General features: G+C 33.0%; 1 protein-coding gene across 6 annotated transcripts in view; it reads left to right on the forward strand.

Annotated features, from left to right (window-relative positions):
- Positions 1 to 19,561, forward strand: part of LOC129969679 (semaphorin-2A-like) — an 802,435-nt gene that overhangs the window by 511,888 nt on the left and 270,986 nt on the right. The gene's annotated exons all lie outside the window — the stretch shown is intronic.

Raw genomic sequence — 19,561 nt, forward strand, 5'->3', positions numbered from 1 at the left:
TCAAAATGTAATTAAATGGATCAATTAATTGGTAATTCAGTTTTGAATATTTTAAAGCAGTATATTACATCCAAGATATTGCAAATATTAGCAAATAATTGCAAATATTATTAATCTATATATTGTAAAAATAGAAAACTCTAGAATATCAGAAATTGGATGGAAAAATAATGATTTTAAAATTTCATTTATTAAAGCACCAAGCAAATGTAGTATATATTTAAAAATAAAGCATGTAATAAATTTTATTTTAAAAAGTTTATAAAAATGCTTTTTTATTAGTGTACTAAATTGCATTTTTGAGTTATTCTTTTTATTTATTTAAATTTTAATTTTGAGATCTGTTGTTTTTGAAATTATCAGTTTTCGTCACGAGTGTGGAATCAAGATTAAGGCTAATTAATGTTTAACTAATATTAAGTTCTGAAATGTTATAACAATGTATTGTCATCGATAATCTGTAAATATATGAAATTTCAAGCATGAATCACATGAGGAGATGCGTAAAATCAAACATAAAACTCCATTTTTGGAAACATGAAACTAGATAAGTTAAATAAAAGATTTTAATGGTTTTCGGAAGTATCTATTTTTTACAATTTATATTTTTGGAAGTTTCATGATCGCATTGTGTATCGAATACATTCTTTTATCTAGTTTCTAAATATTTCTTTTGGCTTTCCGTCCAATCTACTGAGTTTGTAGCTCATACCATGTTATTAGTACCCACCGGCCCAGTGGTTTGAGAAAATTTTGAAGTCAACTCCATCCCACATTAAAAATGTAGTGCTAAAAGTTATCACTACCTACCCTGCCATTTTCGCGGCCAGGAGGAAAAAGCAGTGGGAGATTCTTCCTAGCGTGCACAAAATGTGTGTGTGTGGCAAGGGGAGGGGGGGGGGACAGACGATGTCCTGCACCTGTGCGTCCGGGGTCTTGATTAAGTGAACCCTAGCACGGAAAGGGGTGCATACATTAAAATCGGTTTCTGTTGCCTACACTGCGAAATATCGTTTGCCACGATTGTTCCTTTCGAAGGGAGAATCTTCCCCTCTCGGCATTTATTAATGAAGGACTGCAGCATCTTGGGAGAGGTTCGATACGGGGAAGAGTGGAATTAAGGTAGAAAGGGGTGGAGCAGATGGCCGTTATCTGAAGGAATCACTTCAGCCTGGTTGTAAGAGAACTTTTCTTAGTAAAATAGCAGAGAGGATTGGACCCATTCATTTATTATTTTCAGTTTGTTGCTTCGCTTCAAACTAAAACCATGAAACGTTATATGTTACCAATATTACTTGATTTGCTTTACTGCGCTGCCATAATTATAAAATAAAATTCTGTAGTAATCCGGAAAGCTGCGAGCACCCTTTAAGACAGGCATTCCCAATCGTTTTACACCATATCAATTTACTGGTAGTGTTACGGCATGAAGCAACGATCATGACTGGCGTGACATGGATTGGAAGGCTGGATATCCAATATTCCAATATATATATATTCATCGCGCCGTTTGGATTGGGCGCTTAGGGAATGTGAGTGGAGAGATGGAGGTTTGTGGCGAGTGGAAGAATTTGAGGCTTGTTTTTGCCGGACGTTCACAAATGTAAATCACGTTCTGACGACCCGTGGCCTTATGGATTTGGTCTTAAATCTGCCAATTGATCCATTGTGTGACCATCCCTGCCTGTGAACATCGGTCCGGAGCTTCCCGCAAATTCATGTTAAAAATATTGTCTGGCATCAAAGAACCCCATAAAACCACGAAAGAGAGGACTGCCAGAATCAAGGATGGCGCAAGTCGTCGGCACAGGGCTTTAGAGGGATCGCGATTGACCGGATTTAAAATTTTATAATTCCCGTTTCGCTCTTCCTGAAGGTTTTCGAACTACTTTGGCACATTTGAATTCATAAATATCATCACTGTGAGTATGGAATGTTTGTATAGATGTGAAAGATGCATAATGGAATTATCACGCTAGGCATTTTACTATTTCATTTTGTATAATTTCAAAATACAAAATAGGCATATGGATTTTTTTAAAAATGTTTTCGCCTCATTTCTTAAGCTGTTTGGCCCAGTTTTGTTTCTCGCCAGTTTTTTTTTTTTTAATTGCAACAACTGTAAGTTTTACAATTGCATTTTTAGGGGGGGGATCAGTGTTTCTTACGATATTTTTTGCAGAATTCAATTTGATATATCTTAAATACTTATTTCCCTTTTGGCATGAAAGAATTGTTTCGCCGTTCACCTTCATTTCAACACGGTTCCAAGGCGGAATCATTCATTAAGTACACATAACATTACTTTGTTTGTTTGACTGTGTGAGAGGAAATTTCATATACCAGGTCTCTCGTTCAGTGGAGAATGATTAATGGCGCAGAATTTCTCTCAATTCTCACCTTCAATCCATACTCTCTCCGCCTGCAAATATGTTAATTATTTATTACAGTAATGATTTTTGTATCCTTTCCCACGCATTCCGACTGAATCTCGTTATCATCCGACCATTTTTCTTAAACTTGCACAATTGCTCCTTCGTTTATCGTCTGTAGATTAAGCAAGGAAATGAACGGCTTCTCACTCTGTTAACAGTCTTCTGAGCGCGTTTTGTCAGTGTAGGCGCGGATAGTAATCGCTTTCGATTCCTTGAGTCCATGACTCTTGTAAGCTGATGGCATGCTCAGCCTATCACGATAAAAGACTGTATTGAGACACATTCATAGTATTAAAACTTGCAAGTTGTCGCTTAATTATTCAAGAAATTTAATTCGAGGAGCATTTCTGCTGGAGCAATAGATAGGAATGTACGTCGCTGTTTATTGGTTGGCATGTTCTTTCAAAGTAATGGATTGTTGTAGGCGGAATGGAGATCATTTTTCGTGTCTTTATTGAATTCTAAAAGTTCCGTACTGAAGTTGAGTTCTTGCATATTAAGAGTACAGTGAGTCGTTTGTTGGATTTTCATTTCTTTTATTAATAAAGAGTAGCTCTAAGGTGTGTCTTTGCTCCTTTTGAGATAACTCTTTCAAAAGACACGCAGTAAACGTTTTAAGAGCAAGTTCTACTTGAAATAGTGCAAGAAATTGGATCGGAGCATACTGCAGCCTTTTCAATTCTTTATCTCAAAGTTATACTAAATTAGCTTTGAGAGTGAAGAAATTCATATAGGTAAAATGAATTGAATCAAAAAGTGTGAAGTGGAGTTTCATCGAGACTCTTCTCAATGATTTGAATAAGTAATTGAAATATCTAGTTTTTATTTCATTAAAGAATTTTTTACAATTTTCCTCTCAGTTCTTAGTTTTGATGCTTTACTAATAATTCATTTCATTATTAAATCCACCTTATGTTGGCCAAACCCTTGTCGTTCCTGTTAGTGATTTCTGAAGTTATTGGCAATAGCGGCGTCAATCCATGATTGTAAAATAGCTTATCGTGAACTTATAAAGACGGGTGAATCTGGTGGTATGTGCCCTTCCCACGTTTTAAAAGCATTCAGTTATTATGTTATTTCTGTATTCATGTAATTATTGTTACTTTAATAGTAAAAATAAATAAAGTTGTTTTAATAGTAAAGAGGAGGACCTGGTGCTGCTCCCATTATGTGTAAAATTATGAACAGTAATGCGCAAGATATTACAGACATTTTTCATATTTGATTTGAATGGTGATTATTTACCACCTTCTCTGATGTTCGATAAAACTCCATTTCTTTAAAAATAACTTATATTTTCGCACATTTCGGTTATTAATAAGCTCATCGCTTCTGTTCTTATTCACTTTTTCTAATCAAGCTGGCTCATGTTTATTTTTTCAATAAAAAATGTAGGCATTTTGAGGTTTTTGTATATTTAAATTAATTTTATATATCTATATAATTTTCAAGTATTGTTATTTATAAATAAAAACAAGCAATGATTGAGGAAATGACTTCTTTTTTATTACCGAATGTTCCGCCAATGTGTGTAAGTTGAATGCTTTTTTTCGTAGAATCGTTCAATGATTAGCGTACAATCCCTTTGTCATCTATTTCAATAAAAATTTCAATTATTCCATTTATGTTAGAGAAAAGAATCTTCCAAAGTGCCTCTTTCACTTTTATCCTGACTTTATCAAAATGTAGAGCTAAAAATGAAATGCATAATGCTTTCTTCCAGTCACTGTTCATTAAGGTTGTTTTCACGGGCGAGATAGACTATCAGCGCAGTAACCAGTTTCACAGAGTTATTATTATTATTTTTTTTTTTCCCTCGCGTGTTGAGGTTAATTTTCTGATTCTTTACTTTCGCAGTTATTGCCTTACACCCAACTCGGGTAGGCTGGCGTCTCGTGGGATGGTACTTTCGCAGTTATTGAATTTAATCTAAAATTTATCACGAAGTATATCAAAATAGGAATTTTGTTTCATGTTTCTTTACATTCATTTTTATGTTAGTTTTTATATACATTTTTAATTATCATCATTTAAAGCTTCGTTTAGTTTTTCATTGGTGAATCTTATTTATTTATTTATTTTTATTACATATTTAATCCTTATCGTGGCAAAATTGCTTTTTTGAAGAAAAGCAAAAAAAAAAAAAAAAAAATGTATATAGGTAGCTTCTTTACGCTATAAAAAACATCAAAAAATAAATAAAACGTCTAGAAATGTCATGTATTTAATAAAACTAAGTTAAAAATTATTTTACAGTGGTAGTATATTTTTATAAAGTTGTATGTATGGTATACTATACAAAATGAACATAAGGGTTAAACAAGATTGTTGCATATTAAAAAGGAGGGTATAAACCGGTTTTTTAAAAAAGCATTATCCTAAATTTAAAAACAAAACTTAAAAACAGAAGTCATTAAATATTTTTTTTAATCAAACACATTGTGAAATGAGCTGTGAGATTGCTGGTTGATGACAAATCTGATGATAGTAACATTTATCTGGTGTTACGTAGGTTTAGAGATGTAAGTATATTTAAAAAACCTTAAACACTATTTTAATTTCTATGTACTTCTTCTTATATAAATATTCTTTTTGTTTGGTGGAGATTGTTGTTTAACTGTTTATAATTTGTAACGTAAGAATAAAAACCAGAAGAAGCGTCATTTTCCGATGTTTTCATGAGCACTGAAATAATTTGCCACATAATAACATGACTGAATGCATTTGCAGCTCATTTTGGAAGAATGAAAGCAAAGCTTAATAGAGACGCACAAATTTGGGAAGAAGAACAAATAATAAATTTCCCTTATCTAACTTGCTGCATTTTTGTGTTAACGGTATTTGCATGCTGATATCTCTCGGATGGATTTAGGACAATTATTCTGCATATCAAGAATTCTAATGATAAAGCCGAATTCTATGTTTCACTGTCTTAGTTATCGTGCACGGGAAACAAACGGTTCTCGTCTAAAATTTGATTTAAAAAATTGTAAAAATTTTTGGTGCAAAGATAGCATATCAAACTTCGTCCATCCAGCTCTTTGTGTGCGAATTTTCATCCCTACTTATAAACTTTCTCACCCGCCCTTGTTTGTTTTGAGACTCAGGGGGCGAAGATGTATCAAAATCTGGAAGTCAATATTTTTTAGCGCTAACAATGCTTTCTCTTCGTATGTTTTCGCATGTAAAAAAGTATATTTAGAAGAAAATTATATTTTGAGATATTTTTGATAATGTTGCATGAGATCAATCGTACCGCTTGCTTCATTCCCCTGGTCTCCGATGCAGACACTTTTAATGGCTGATCGGAGAACAGTTCTCACGTGGTGAATGAGCAGAAAGAATCGCCGTTGTTGCACTCAGTCTCTAGTGAGTGTGTCATTAAATACAATATAACTCATGCGCTTGCAGAAACTGAGTGTTTGCATCTCTCCCACGTCCCCATAACGATGGCAACATTTGGACGATTCCTCGCACAATAGATTCGATTACGCTGTTGACAAAAGGAGCCGGCTCGCAACATGAAAGCTTGCGGCAGATGGAGAAGGGGACGATAACCATTTCGATAAGAAAGACACACCGTTTCCAAATTAAAACGCCGACGGCGGAACTATTTGGAAAATATTTATTTCAATTCTAAACGACTCGGAAAAGAATGGTTTTCGAGGAAATATTGTCCTATTATCTTCGTCGAAAGGAATACGCCTCTACTTTATTCGGAGGAAAAATAAAACTCGATTTTCCCGAATGTGCCAAACAATATTCGAATGAACATGAGCTTCGTCTTCCTATTGTAAGTCGGATTTAGGAAGAACAATGCGCGCTTCTGAACGCGCGCTTAGAAATGTTCCCTCCCACACACAATGGGACAAAAAGACGTGAATGAGAATTATTCCGATAATAACTGAAGGGCCGGTGGAAATGTTATTCAAAGTGAGGAACGCAAAGACTTTTTGCAGCTATGCTTTTTTTTTTTAATCTTAATTTTAGCAGTTACAACGGACCCATTTCTCGTTTGAAGAATGAAAACTAAATGACAGAGCAATTTTTTTTTTCAGTCGAAAATAAAATTTTCAAAAGCAGAATAGTCATTTTCAAATAACGAAACATCATTTGCGTTCTTCATTTAGTAAAAGAGAAAAGACATTGAATTCCCTCTGTGGTGCTCACATTCTGTTACTATTTATTTCTCAGGGAATTCTCCCATGACAAAAGAGAAGTTCCTCCCACGAACACATGCGAATTCGCTTTCAGCAGAATATAATTATTTTGACGTACTTTCTGTTCTACTCCTAATTTAAAAATCTGCATTTCCTTTTAATATAATTAAAAATAACCTTAAATTTATTTAATAAAACCATTTTTGTGAAGATACTATGAATGATGCACAAAAATTTGGAAATCTTTTGATTTTATTGATTTTATTTTTAGTGAGCTTTAACTGATAAATTATTTTATTGAATCTGGAAATAATTTTTTTCATCTCATGTGTATTAATTACTATGGCACTGTTTTTGCGGAATTGATTTTTCATCAAGTCCTGAAAATCTTAAAATATTTGCATCAAAAATGCAAATAATAATAATAATAAATAAATAAAAACTGCATCACATCAGGAAGTTAGTGACATATCAACTAAACGCTCCCGATAATAGTAATGTCTGAAATGTTAATAAAAAGGTCTAAAACAGAGAAATGATCTTATAAAACATGCGTATACGCTGACATATATTTTTTTGTGTATTTTCTTGATATAGAGATATCCGCCTTGTTTTTTTTTTTTTTTTTTTTTAAAAAAAAGAAGAAATTTAATGAAAACAGTTTTAACCCATTTTTGTTAGTGTATTAAGATAAGAATCTTTTTATTTTATAATTTTCAGTTTTTATATTTTAGTTTACAATTCGTTATTATAGATATGCTAGAGGCGTGAAACATTTTATTTATTTTCCACCAAGTGGTAGATTAATTTATTATTAAGATATCAGAATTGTAATATTTAGTATCATCATTATATATATATAATGTGTTGTACTGTCTTATTTATACTATTATATATGAATATCAATTTTATTAACTCAGCATTTCATTATTATAATCTCAAGCCATGGAATTTTATATTTTTATCCGTATGATAAAATATCGATATATGAATTACAGTTAATAATACTATTTCAATACATCTCGTTTTTTTTAAAAGAAAATTTCAAAAATTATTAACTGAAAAATTGAATGGTAAAAGAAATTTCTATAATTGAAATAAAATTGTTCAGGTTCTCATTGGCGACCCTCACATAGGACACTTTTCTTTAAATTTACATATACCGGTTTTATCTGTAAGAACTCTGTTGTAAAATAGATGTTTTAAAATTATTCTCTAAACACATTCGTAATATGCTTTTGACTGTATTTTTTTTCTTTTCATATTGCTAAGATGACATTTGTAATCTATTTAACACTCTTTTTCGGATGTGCTGATGCTTTGGAATATTTTTAGAACTCCATTAATATAAACGATTGGCTAATAATTAAATTTTGAGTCCATACACATTGTGCCATCCGATGGTAAAAATCAAGATTTCAAAGTAGACAATTATGAATTGAACAATAAGTAGATAGTGATAAAAAAAAAACTTTATATGAATACAACTTTCAGGCATAGTTGTATTCATTTCACATAAAACATCAAATTTTTTTCCTTGAATTGGAATTATTCAATTCATGGAAACAATTATAATCAGCGAAAATGCCTAAATGCTGATTGCCTCGTTTCCTTTCTGTTAGCGTAATATGATTGTCCATACACACTGTTTCAGATACGATTACTGCAATATTCAGCTTTTTATTCATATTGTTATGAATTTGGGGTTCTATCGATTTGTTAATCGATGAAGAAACACAATCGACGGACCTTAGTAATAAAAAACGGCGCCCTTTATTAAACACGAAGACAAGAAAATGCAGAACAAATAAACAGTTGAGACGTACACAAGCAACATACAGCACCACACTACAATAAACAGTAGCTTACAAGTAATAATAACAACCACAGCACACAAAATGGCCAGACAAAATTCGCGAAGGCGAGAATCTTTGTAGCTTTTCTCTGTGGCCTCTCCAAACGCCTGCAATTCTCCACTGTCTTCCCGCTTTATCTGTATCCAATTGCCGCCCTCACTACCACACACGACTCGATGCTGCTTCTATAATAAACACTAAGATTTGACAAACAGCTCAATTCAGCAAACGTTTTAAGCTCCATATAACGGTTCACTGCACTAACCCAACTATTCCGCCGACTCTTTCCACGACTCTGCACACGACTGTCTTCAGCTTAGATTGCTGACCTTTTATACTTCTCAGAGGCGAGTAGAGAAGATTCAGGAACAATCAGGTATATCTCGGTTCCTATTATCTCTATCGCCAAAATTCTGGAATATTTTAGTATTATCTGTTTTATCACCCAAGTCGCCAAATGGTCGCCAAGCCCTCAGATTTCTGACTAGCCATCCGATCAACATCCATCAGAGCTGATCGTAAAACGGTCTTTCCAGTGAATGAACTAACCCGTGTAGGGAAGCAATATTAAGATTTGTAACAATATGTTTAGAAACATTTAGAACGTATGGACTTCAATGTTGTAATATTCTAGTATTTGACGTGTGCTTAGATAATGCATTCCTTCGAAAAGGCATGGCACAACCCCCCCCCCATTTTATGATTACAACGCGGCAGCATCGTTACAGAAACAAAGTTTATGCAGTTATAACTTCATAAATATCTTTTTTTTTTCTTTTTCTTCTCCTCATTATTCCTACAATAAGACTTTTCAAGTCAAGGCTATGAACTTGGGCTTTGTTGCCATCGAATCTAATCTTTAAACTGTGATGTGTCGCTGCCTCTTAGCATATCAAAATCCCTTGATATTTAATATGCTAAATAAGTAGGAATTCTGGGACATTGAAGATTCGGGACACCGTCCAATTAATAATACGACGGATAGGGTTCTACGAAAACATTTGCATTCGTTCGCAGATGCTTTAAATGTGGTTGGTTCCGAAATGAGGAAAATTTCTGACATTTTCAAGAATGCTTTCCCTAAGGAACGGAACGTCGTGACTTCGACACAGTGCGGTAGTGCGATTTTTGGAAATTAAAATTTCATTTTGTGTCATCGGTGCCTTCTTAGAATTCGGCCAGTAGTTCAGTGAAGATCCTCCCCCCCCCCCCAAGATTGGTATTTCAAACTTTCTTAACCCAACAGAATTGTTTGCATCTGTAATAGGAGACAGTAAGATGATGGGAAGAAAATAGAGTTAAGTGTGCTTTCTACATATGAACAGTCACTGTCCGATTTTCTTTGTCCAAATTAGATCAAAGGCAATGTCAAAATTGAAGACTGTTTTGATAATTGGACATGTAATCAAGTATAGAAAAATAAGTATTGCCAATTCATACGTTGTACCAAACGCTTATTCAGCACCTTAGCATTTTATTTTATTTTCTCATTTCTCTGTCAAATTTATTTACATGCACGAGAATTTTAGTTATGTTGCGTACATAAACAATGAAAGGTATGGAAAGAAGTGAGAATTTGGAGTGGTCGTTCTCGTTTGCCTCACATAACAGTGGGCCCTCATCGAACTCCTTCCAGCAAATACATGCGATTTGGAGTGGGTGTCAAAGTGTTTTATACAAGTAATATATTTAAATGCTAAATTATTTTATAACAATTGTATATTCAGTTATTAGAACAAATATGCATTTAAAATTACTGCATTCAGTTTTGCATATTTTCCATATATTGCGAATTATAAAGGTGTGTGTATATACATTGGCGCTATGCGGGGCAGTTTGTTTCACCTACAGCTAGTAAATTTGGTACATATACGCTTTAGAAGATAAGAATGTGCATCTAAGAGCGGCTTTTTTTTTTTTTTTTAAAGAATTTCAGTTAATGAAAAATGTACTCCACAGAAGTTACTCACCCTCCTTTAAAATGAGTGGATGTACTCATTAGTAGTTTGATGTCACTCACTTAACTGTCGTGCAAAAATTTTCAAATATGTAGCAATCAGTTTTTTTTTTTTTTTTCATAATATTCTCAATAGATTTCATTGTTGACCTCAAATGCAAACCGTTTTCATCTTTCATAAAACATTTCATCTTATGACTTTCTTTCTTCGTTGAAAACCAAGAAGCAGAGATAATGTGCAATAGGAGTCCAAACGTGAACAGGGTAATGTGGAATTTAAAATAAATTATTCTGACCTTTTGCATTTGCGAATGGCGTTTGATGTCGTCTTTGTTAGGAATGTTGATGTAAAAATAAACAGAGCTGGTGTTTAAATAACGCAACTCTAATTTCTATCGGTGTTTGACACTTTTTGAGAGAATCACGAACACCAAAGCTAATCAGAGTAGGAATGAAGTCTTATCAGTCCTCCCGACGTACCAGCTGATCACCGTTGGCGGCTCATTTGAAATGAATAAAGGATGGATTCCTCGTATTTTTGAAAATGGACTACCTAGAAATAGGAAACTGTCAAATCGGATATCTAGATTTTGTAAAAGAGAACGTATAAAAACTGCATTAAACCTTCTTGATTTTTAAATTTCGATGTGTGAGTATTTCCATTTTCTCTTAAGATCATTCACCCAGATTCTGTTTCAACATGTTTTATGAAATCTTTTTTGTTTGTGTCACTGCCATTTTTAGTAACCATTTCACGTTATAGCACCAACTGCGCAGTCTCTACCTTTTAGCTATAGAGAAAGCAGTTTGAATAAATTTTAAACCTTTTTGTGGGGTTTTTTTTTTCGCGTTTTTACAATCAAATTATACTTTTTTCCCTAAAGGTATTTTACTATATTAACTAAGAATTTAGACTGTTTTGAAACCAATAATTCATACACACTCTTCATTATCTATTATCAGTTTAATATAATATAATCTTATACTGCAGAAGATTGCGCAGCAGAATAGCTGCTGTATTCAAAGCGGCTTTTCTAAGAAATTTCCTATTATTTATCGTTATTGTGTATACTCAGTAGACATGGGAAAAAAATTATAATCTATTAAAATGAATAGGCGTTATTCTTTTTTTATTTTGAAAAAGGCTGAAAACGGAAAATAAATTCGTTTCATTTGATCCATTTACTGAAACATGCTGCAGAGCGTTTTGGACTTTTATCAAACGGAAAGAAAATCTTATTATTCCATTCGGGAAAGCATTTCTAATTTTTGCATCCGCTCCGAAGGAAAGAGCACTAAAAACAAAACAGGCCGTTGCTGAAAATTGAAAAGAGGGCGATAAAAAAAAAAGCAGTGTTTCTCAAAATGTCTCTCGAAAACGCCGAAAGCCCGAATGAATATTAGAAAAGAGAAGTGCAATGTTATGCGAAAAGTTTAATGCTAGTTATAATAGGTTGTAAGGGTCGGAAAAGAAGGGTTTCTTTTTTAGCCAACAAAGGAATTTTAAGTGCCACGCTTGACGATCTGCTGTGAATAGAAATGCGAGAAATGTTCCTCCAGGCTTCTGGAAACAGCGTTCCTATTCCACGAATAATGAGAGGCATCGAAATATTGGAAACAAGAAGAACTGTTCCTCGGAAACCTTGGGCAAAACGAGGCTTTCAGGCAATCGGATGAATTGAGCTCTCCCAGTTAAAAAAAAGGTAAAATATCTCTTCAACGCCGTCATCTTGTGGCGGCGATAATGACCGAGTCATGACGTTCCCGAGATTTCTCTATTGAGTATATTGAGCGAACTTCTTCAAAGTTCAGAACTCTCTAGTGGTATTTATTCTTGGTTGTGTCGTTTTTACTTATGCTTTCTGATGGATTCATCGCCAAAATCGGCTTCGGAACAGCATAAAATCATTATGTAGTAGATTTTATATTCATATTTCTCTTGGAGAGTTTATTCTGTCGGATGAACATTTTACAGTGGGCGCAATAATGGGCAACACTAGGTTGATGGGATCCGTTATTCTGGCAGATTTCGAAATGTTTAGCCAAAATTACAAAAACCAATGGCATTCTTTTCTTTCCGTTTACATCGACTTTTATGAGTGGAATGATACGAATGTGTATTGAAATGTATTCCCTCTCGGCTCGGTTATTTGAAGATCATGTATATTGTTTCTCGGCATAACGATCAAATGAGCGAGTAAGTGAATTTCATATACAATTTGTATGAACACAACGCCAAAAAAATGCGTCGCATTGGTTATATAAATTAACAAATTTAACTAAACAAATTGAATCTGTTGTTATTGCTATAAATAAAGTATTTTACTACTTTCATTTATTTTAACGTGGTGCGTAGTGTCATGAAAAATGCTTAAATACATAATTAAATACTTATACATTTTTAAATACTTTAAAAGTGCTTGCTTTTGAAAAAAAAGGGATGGTTCTTAAAAATGCTTCATTTTCTCGAGAATTGCGTAGAAAGTACTTTTTGTATGGCCACATATAGAATACTATAATTCGAAAGCATAGTCATAAAGGCTTGTTTACTTGATGTATCAAGAAAGAAATCCTACAAAAGGGAAGAATTCGAAAAAGGAATCGCGGATGAAAAAGATCCAGAGATTCCAATACATGTTAAGATATAGCTTAATGAGCCGTTTCTTCCCCCGCTCCTTCTTTCTGCGGAATACTGGAAGAGGGGTCTAGAAAGATACGTACTCTGCCATCCTTGTTGCGATCCTAAAAGCGTTCAAACTTCATTTTTTATTATTTTCGTTGAAAAATGTATTTAAATTATGCTTGGTTTAACATAACTTTGTTACATGTTTAACATTTTATGTGTTGTTTTTTTTAAAAAAGACACCAAACAGACGCCTTCGGTACGCCGAAGAGATATATTGAACACAGAAGTTGCTTTAAAAGCATTTACAGAGAAGTCTCTTTATAGTACGTTACACATTCGATCATCACTCTTATTCATTTGTTTTTCTGGAGGAATCCCTTGAACGACATATTAAAGAGATTTTACTGTATTATAATGATTTGTAAATAATTGCGGCACATAGTTATGTTGGTCGATTGTGTAAAATCCAGTTTGATAAAATTTCATTTTGAAGCCATACATTTTCAATGCTTGTGATTTCTTTCGTGTGTTCTAAATGTTCTCATCCATTTGAAATGTATTATTTGTTGGACCCATCTCGCCAAAGCAGTTCCTTTTTAAAGAGGAAATACAAAAAGCTATATTTAATTTTTCATTCATTTATTAAAATGTTTATAGAAATATAAAAAGTTTTCAAAACTTTTATTTTTTAGCTTTCAGATTCTATCATTTTATAATGACTTTTTCGGGGTTTTTTTTTTTAACTCATAAAGAATTTTTTCTGTGAAATTTCTCATTTCATATAAAGGTTTGGCCTCATAAATGAGCGGCTGAAGTCAAGAGCATGAAATTCGGGAACTTATTTTTTACGTATTAGAGGCCATTCTCAAGATTTTAATTCATAGTTTAATTTTACAAAATAAAAACGAAGTGTTTACGTGTTTTTGCCGTAACATCAAAGCATATTATCGCAGAAAAATTGTTTTTACTCCTTTTAAAGATTTTTTTAAAGTCTGCTTTCAGTGGTACCCATTTTGTTTGAATGAATGCAATTTTTCTTTGGTTTCAATAATTTTTGAAAATTCAGTTGGGGGCACCATTTGCCATATTGATTTTTATTATAATAAAATTCCAAACAGTATCATTGCTTCTCCGAATCGCTGAGTCACGTTATTTTGAACGCTTTTAAAGTCATGATAAAAAAAAAAGCTTTCTTTGCTTTAATTTAGATTAAAATGTAATCTGTTCTTTGAATAAAATACTTCATTTGATGAGTTTTGTTACATTTTGAAGTGATGCGATATATTGTCTTGTGTTGGCTTCGAATAATACTTTTAAAAATACTTCAACTTGCTTTTATTTATTTATTTATTTCATTTATTTTTTTCTTTCGAGTTTATGAATTTGTTCCCGTTATGTATGAAAATTAAGACTTGTTAAAGCATTTTCATTTCTTCGTAAAATTTAAAATCACGTTTTTCTTTAAATGTTTTTAGAGAGAATTCTTTTCTTATGGATTAAAGAAACATGTTTATTAAATTTTCGGAAGGTTAAACACTCAAAAAAGGCTTCTATTACGAAGTAAGGAAAGACTGAACAGTTTTTTTTGTAGTCTGGCCATTTATGAACTCTGCTATTCTTTTCTATTAAAGAAATAACTTTAAAAAAATCATTTAGAATATGACTTTGTTCTATCGTCAGTTTCATTTAATAAATCAAATCTCTAAGTTCAAACAAACAAAAAAAAAATGTAATGAAAAGTTCACTGCAGAGGATGTCTCACATATTGAATGTTTTGTCGGACCATTAGCGAAGAAATTTGTACCTTATCAAAGATAGACGAATGACGATTCATTGTTTCATTTTTGCCAAATATATTCGTTGGTGCTTTATATGAATTTATCATCAAAATGTATTCTATGCATGTGTTAAATAATAGATTTTTGTATCTTTATTCTTTGACTTGCCTGCATGTAATTCTGTTCTAAACACACGTACACATTCAAGAAAAATAATAAAGGAATCTATAATGAAATATTTTTTAAGTAATAATGCGCATAAACTGCCATATTTCATTAAAATTGTGTCAATAAAGTATTATCCCTAAAAGGTTTAAAGCAACTTCAGCAGATAGTTATTCATTAGTAGGTACTTAGCTACGGCAAATGCTTACTTAAAAAGGGTGTTTTAAAGTTTTTATTAAATTGTTAATTAAATGTAAATCGAAATGTTTATCTTTTTCTTGAGTAGTTTTGGGGATATTATTGCATTATTCTGCTTTTTACACCTTTGAAATTAGATTTTTAATGAAATGATTTGTATTCTCAGATATTTATAATTTTTAAAGATATTTTTAAGTTTGTTTTATAGCGATATTTTTCATCGTTTTAATTAATACCTTTACGGTATTAAAAATATTTTTTAAATACACATTATTGTTGGCATATTATTTCTTAAATAATATATGTTGTTGTTGTTTTCAATGGCACTTATCATAGACAAACCCGCTGACAAAGTCAGCGATTTTAAATCGAGAGGGTGTCTCTTGTTTGTCAGTAACTCCATGTATATCCAAGAGTGCGTCTTAGTTACTCATGCGTCACAACCTTTTTTACGGGGCGGACTTCATTCATGCATTTTATTCACTCATCGACAGATCGTAATTTAGACCTGTATCAGCGAGCGATGACCTCTGATCCAGAAACCCAGTGGTATTATCTCGACTTGGAGAACTTCGTAGCCACGACAGATTTATACGTATTCCAGCCACCACATACACGGAGAGTCTTCGGCCGGCGGGGTTCGAACTCACAATCCAAGGGATGTGAAGCCAACACCTTATCAACCCGGCTATTCCAGCCTCTAAGTAACATATGGACAATGAAATAAAATCTGATTCTATGAGGCTTAGAGTATCATAGAAGGATAATGTTTTTGTCCTTCTTCCTTCCTTAAGTTTTTTTTTTTTTTTTTTCTTTTTTCGAAAATATGTTTTTTATAACGCAATTTTATCAAGCACTAGACAAACACCTTTTTTTAAATAAAAATATAAAGTTAAATTTTATTACTTCTACTTGATAACAGCTGTCTTCCAGAGGAATTTTCCCTAAAAATTATTGTTTTATTTATTTCTGGCAATACCCCGGTTAATGCTCGTCAAGAGTTGCGAGTTGAGTGCCCTTTTATGTGTGCCGCCACAAAGGAGGTGATGTTAGCAGGCGCGTGACTCTGAGTAGTTTCCCTGCGATGTGCTTTGGAAACTTTGGTGACCTTTCCGGTTGAAAGTGATCTTTGGCACGCGATTCCCTCAAAAGTTTGAGCATAAAAATTGCTTCTCAAATAAAACATTGCCAAAATTCGTCCAGGATTTTTGCTGTACAGGATTGCTGTACATTCCAATAGTTTCATTTTATTCAGATAATAAAATTACTTTTGTTCTTCCATATAGAATTTTGTGTATATGTGTATTGTTGTTACACCAAAAAGATTTATGTCAAAGATCTTGTCGAAACCTATCTCCTTACGAACTCTACTCAAGATTAATTTTTTATAGCGGTAATTTACCAAATTTTGTGACAGATTTAACACCACTAAGATCTCACATTTGCTGATCTTCTGAATGTTTGACGAGTAATGGTGCGAATTCAACATCGTTTCCTTACATGTTTGTTTCGACTTTGAGATTGTAATAATTTAAGTTTAATTTGGGATGAAAATTAAGATAAAATATTCTTCCGTAACTTCTAGACTACCGTAGATAAACTATATTTAAAAAAACGCATAGGGGGAGAAATTTTAAAAACGTCCTTTCTTAATGTCCTAAAAACTTATGGAATTTTGGTTTAAAAATTTCCTCTAAAACATTATTTGCTTTAAACAAAATTAACTAACAATTTAAACTCTGATTTTGCATGCAACCAGGAAGTTATTTTACTTGATTTCTATTATAAAAACGTGCCATTAATTCGGGTGAAAAATAATTAGACATGCATGTATTTAGGGTATCATTGAAAAATTGGAATATCATTTTTTAATTTTTTTTTCTTTTATTATCAAGCTACTAATTTATATGAAATCTTGGAAATAACCGCTAGTCACAAATTCAGAGGAATAATGCCTGTAAAATCAACAGATTCGTGTTTATTATGGCGAAGTCTCAAAGAAACATCCACTTACTAGAAACAGACACTAGATTCCAGGATTGATTGCAGCGGTTTTATTTATTTCCCATCTTTTCCGAGGTGACACAGGAAAGAAGGGGATATAAAAAAAAATGTGAGAACAAAAAGTGTTCTCGCTGTGTCGGCACTTTGTCTCTGCCTACTTTATTCCATCTATCTGAGCGGGGAGGGATGCTCTAATCCGCCAATCTCTATTTTATCTCTCGCTTGACATTTACATTCATTTCTTCACTTGAAAGAATTCCAGGGAATTCTCGAATGTGCCGGGCACTCTTCGTTAATGGTGAATGCCAATTTGTTGCTTTTAAAGAGCAAACCATAATATTCCATGGAAGAAAGAATATTTCGCGCGATTAAAAAAATGCAAAATCTGTGTGCTTGCAGAAATTTTGATTTTCTAAGGGACTTTTCTGATTGCTGACTCTGTGACCTTAATACGTAATTTCAAGGGTTAGAAACTCAATAGAGTCGTTCTATAATTACTGCTAATGCAAAGGCATTAGCTTGAAACCTTACATATAGTCACGACATCCGTGACTGATTTTCTTCAGCTCATTGAGGTTGAGAGCTGAATTTATTTCCTGTGATTGTGATTTGATTCCAAAGAAGAAAACCGAGATCTAGCTATTCCAGAGGACCGAACCGTCAACAGAACTGCTAAAGGAATTCTACGACTTTCGTATAGCTAAAAGCTAGATATAGTAACTAGTCACAGAGCTGGTAACTACATCGAATGACTGCAACCGTTTCAAACTAATACCAATGTTGTATCGATTTTAATTATACGGTTTCTATTATTAAATTTCCAACCTTTGGACACCCGTTGAAAATGGAAATTTTTAGCCCCTTTTCTGTTTTTTTCGCATTCCGTTTTTCATTTCGCATTCCGAGCGTAATCTCTGCTATCGGAATGCTTTCGATCGCCTTCTCAAGCGTTTAATAGGCACTGCTCATAAAAATAGTTCTGGATCTTTAATTACTCGTAAACCGTCGCGTTAATTGCAGGCGCTTACTGTGGAAATTGGATTATAAGTAAGTGGCGTCCCGGCGCTCAGAAGGAATGGGTCTGCGAAATGGCAGAAACGGTTATTAAACGGATTCCGACTCTTAAATGAGTTTGAAGCTCCGCGAGCAATCCTATCTTTGTAATTAAACTTTCGTTCAAAGCAAATGAGGCCATTTTTTTTTTTTTTTCTAATCGTTTCTCCAACATTTGTACGGTTGCGCAATTTTCTTTTTCCTTTTTGACTTTTAGTTGCCTATGTTTTCTGTTCTAATATTGGAACCTATCTGAGCTGTTTATTTGTTTGTGTTTATCAGATCTATTTGTGTTGCTCTCAAAATTAATCTTTGCGTATCTTTTTTTGTGCTCTGGCAAAAGAATGTTATCCACTTTTAAAGTGTGCACGAGGAAAGGGAAGGAGTTGTTCAAACAATAATGCAAATATTTTAATTAACTACTGTAATAATGACATCGATACATAATTGCTACTGATTCACTGATACTGAACATCCCTTGCCGACACTTGGGAAGAGAGTGAATAGTGGCATTGCAGAAACATCTGACAGATCCAGTTTAAATGATGCTCTTACCATTGTTGAGTCACTGCCCTTTCAATGATTATCCATTGTTGAGTCACTGCCCTTTCAATGATTATCCAATAGCTTTTACATCAAAAACTTGTTACTAGAAGGTCTTCTTGCCCATATGTGACGGCACAGCTCATCAGTATGTTGTAACACCTTTTGAGTGTAAATTGTATCACCGTCTGAAACTTGGCAAGTATCTCATTTTTTTGAAGTTGGGAGAATTTGAAACAACAAAAGTGTCAGACGTAGGGATGAAAAACAAATAAAATGAAGTAAAAATCAAATATTTTCATCGCGTCTCATTTGAAAATGCTGTTTTACTTTGAAATACAATGCCATTTTCGATTGACATTATTTTGAATTGAAAACTGGTAGATTATATTCTACACTCAATTTTTTGATAACAAAAAAGAATCAATTAATAAACACAGATATTTTATTGAATAGTTATAGTTTTTTTTTTTTCTTTAAAACGAGTTTTTGTCTACAGCTTTGTTTTATGGAACTTGAGATCACTTAATTACAACATCATAAATGTCATATCTGTCACTGTCCTTTAAAGAAATGAATAGTGTTAATTTAATCAATCATGTCTTATACTTGTTTGAATACAGCTGAAAACAACCTTCAATGCAAAATTATCCCTGGGAAGATTTTGAAGATAAAGATGATTTTGGTATAATAGAAACTAATTTGAAGGATTGAAAATAAAAGTTTCGCTAACTTTAACATTGTTTTTAAAATATCTACAAAATTAATAAATTTTGTTGAATTCAG

The sequence above is a fragment of the Argiope bruennichi genome, chromosome 5 (genome assembly GCF_947563725.1).
Source record: "Argiope bruennichi chromosome 5, qqArgBrue1.1, whole genome shotgun sequence".
Taxonomy (NCBI): Eukaryota; Metazoa; Arthropoda; class Arachnida; order Araneae; family Araneidae; genus Argiope; species Argiope bruennichi.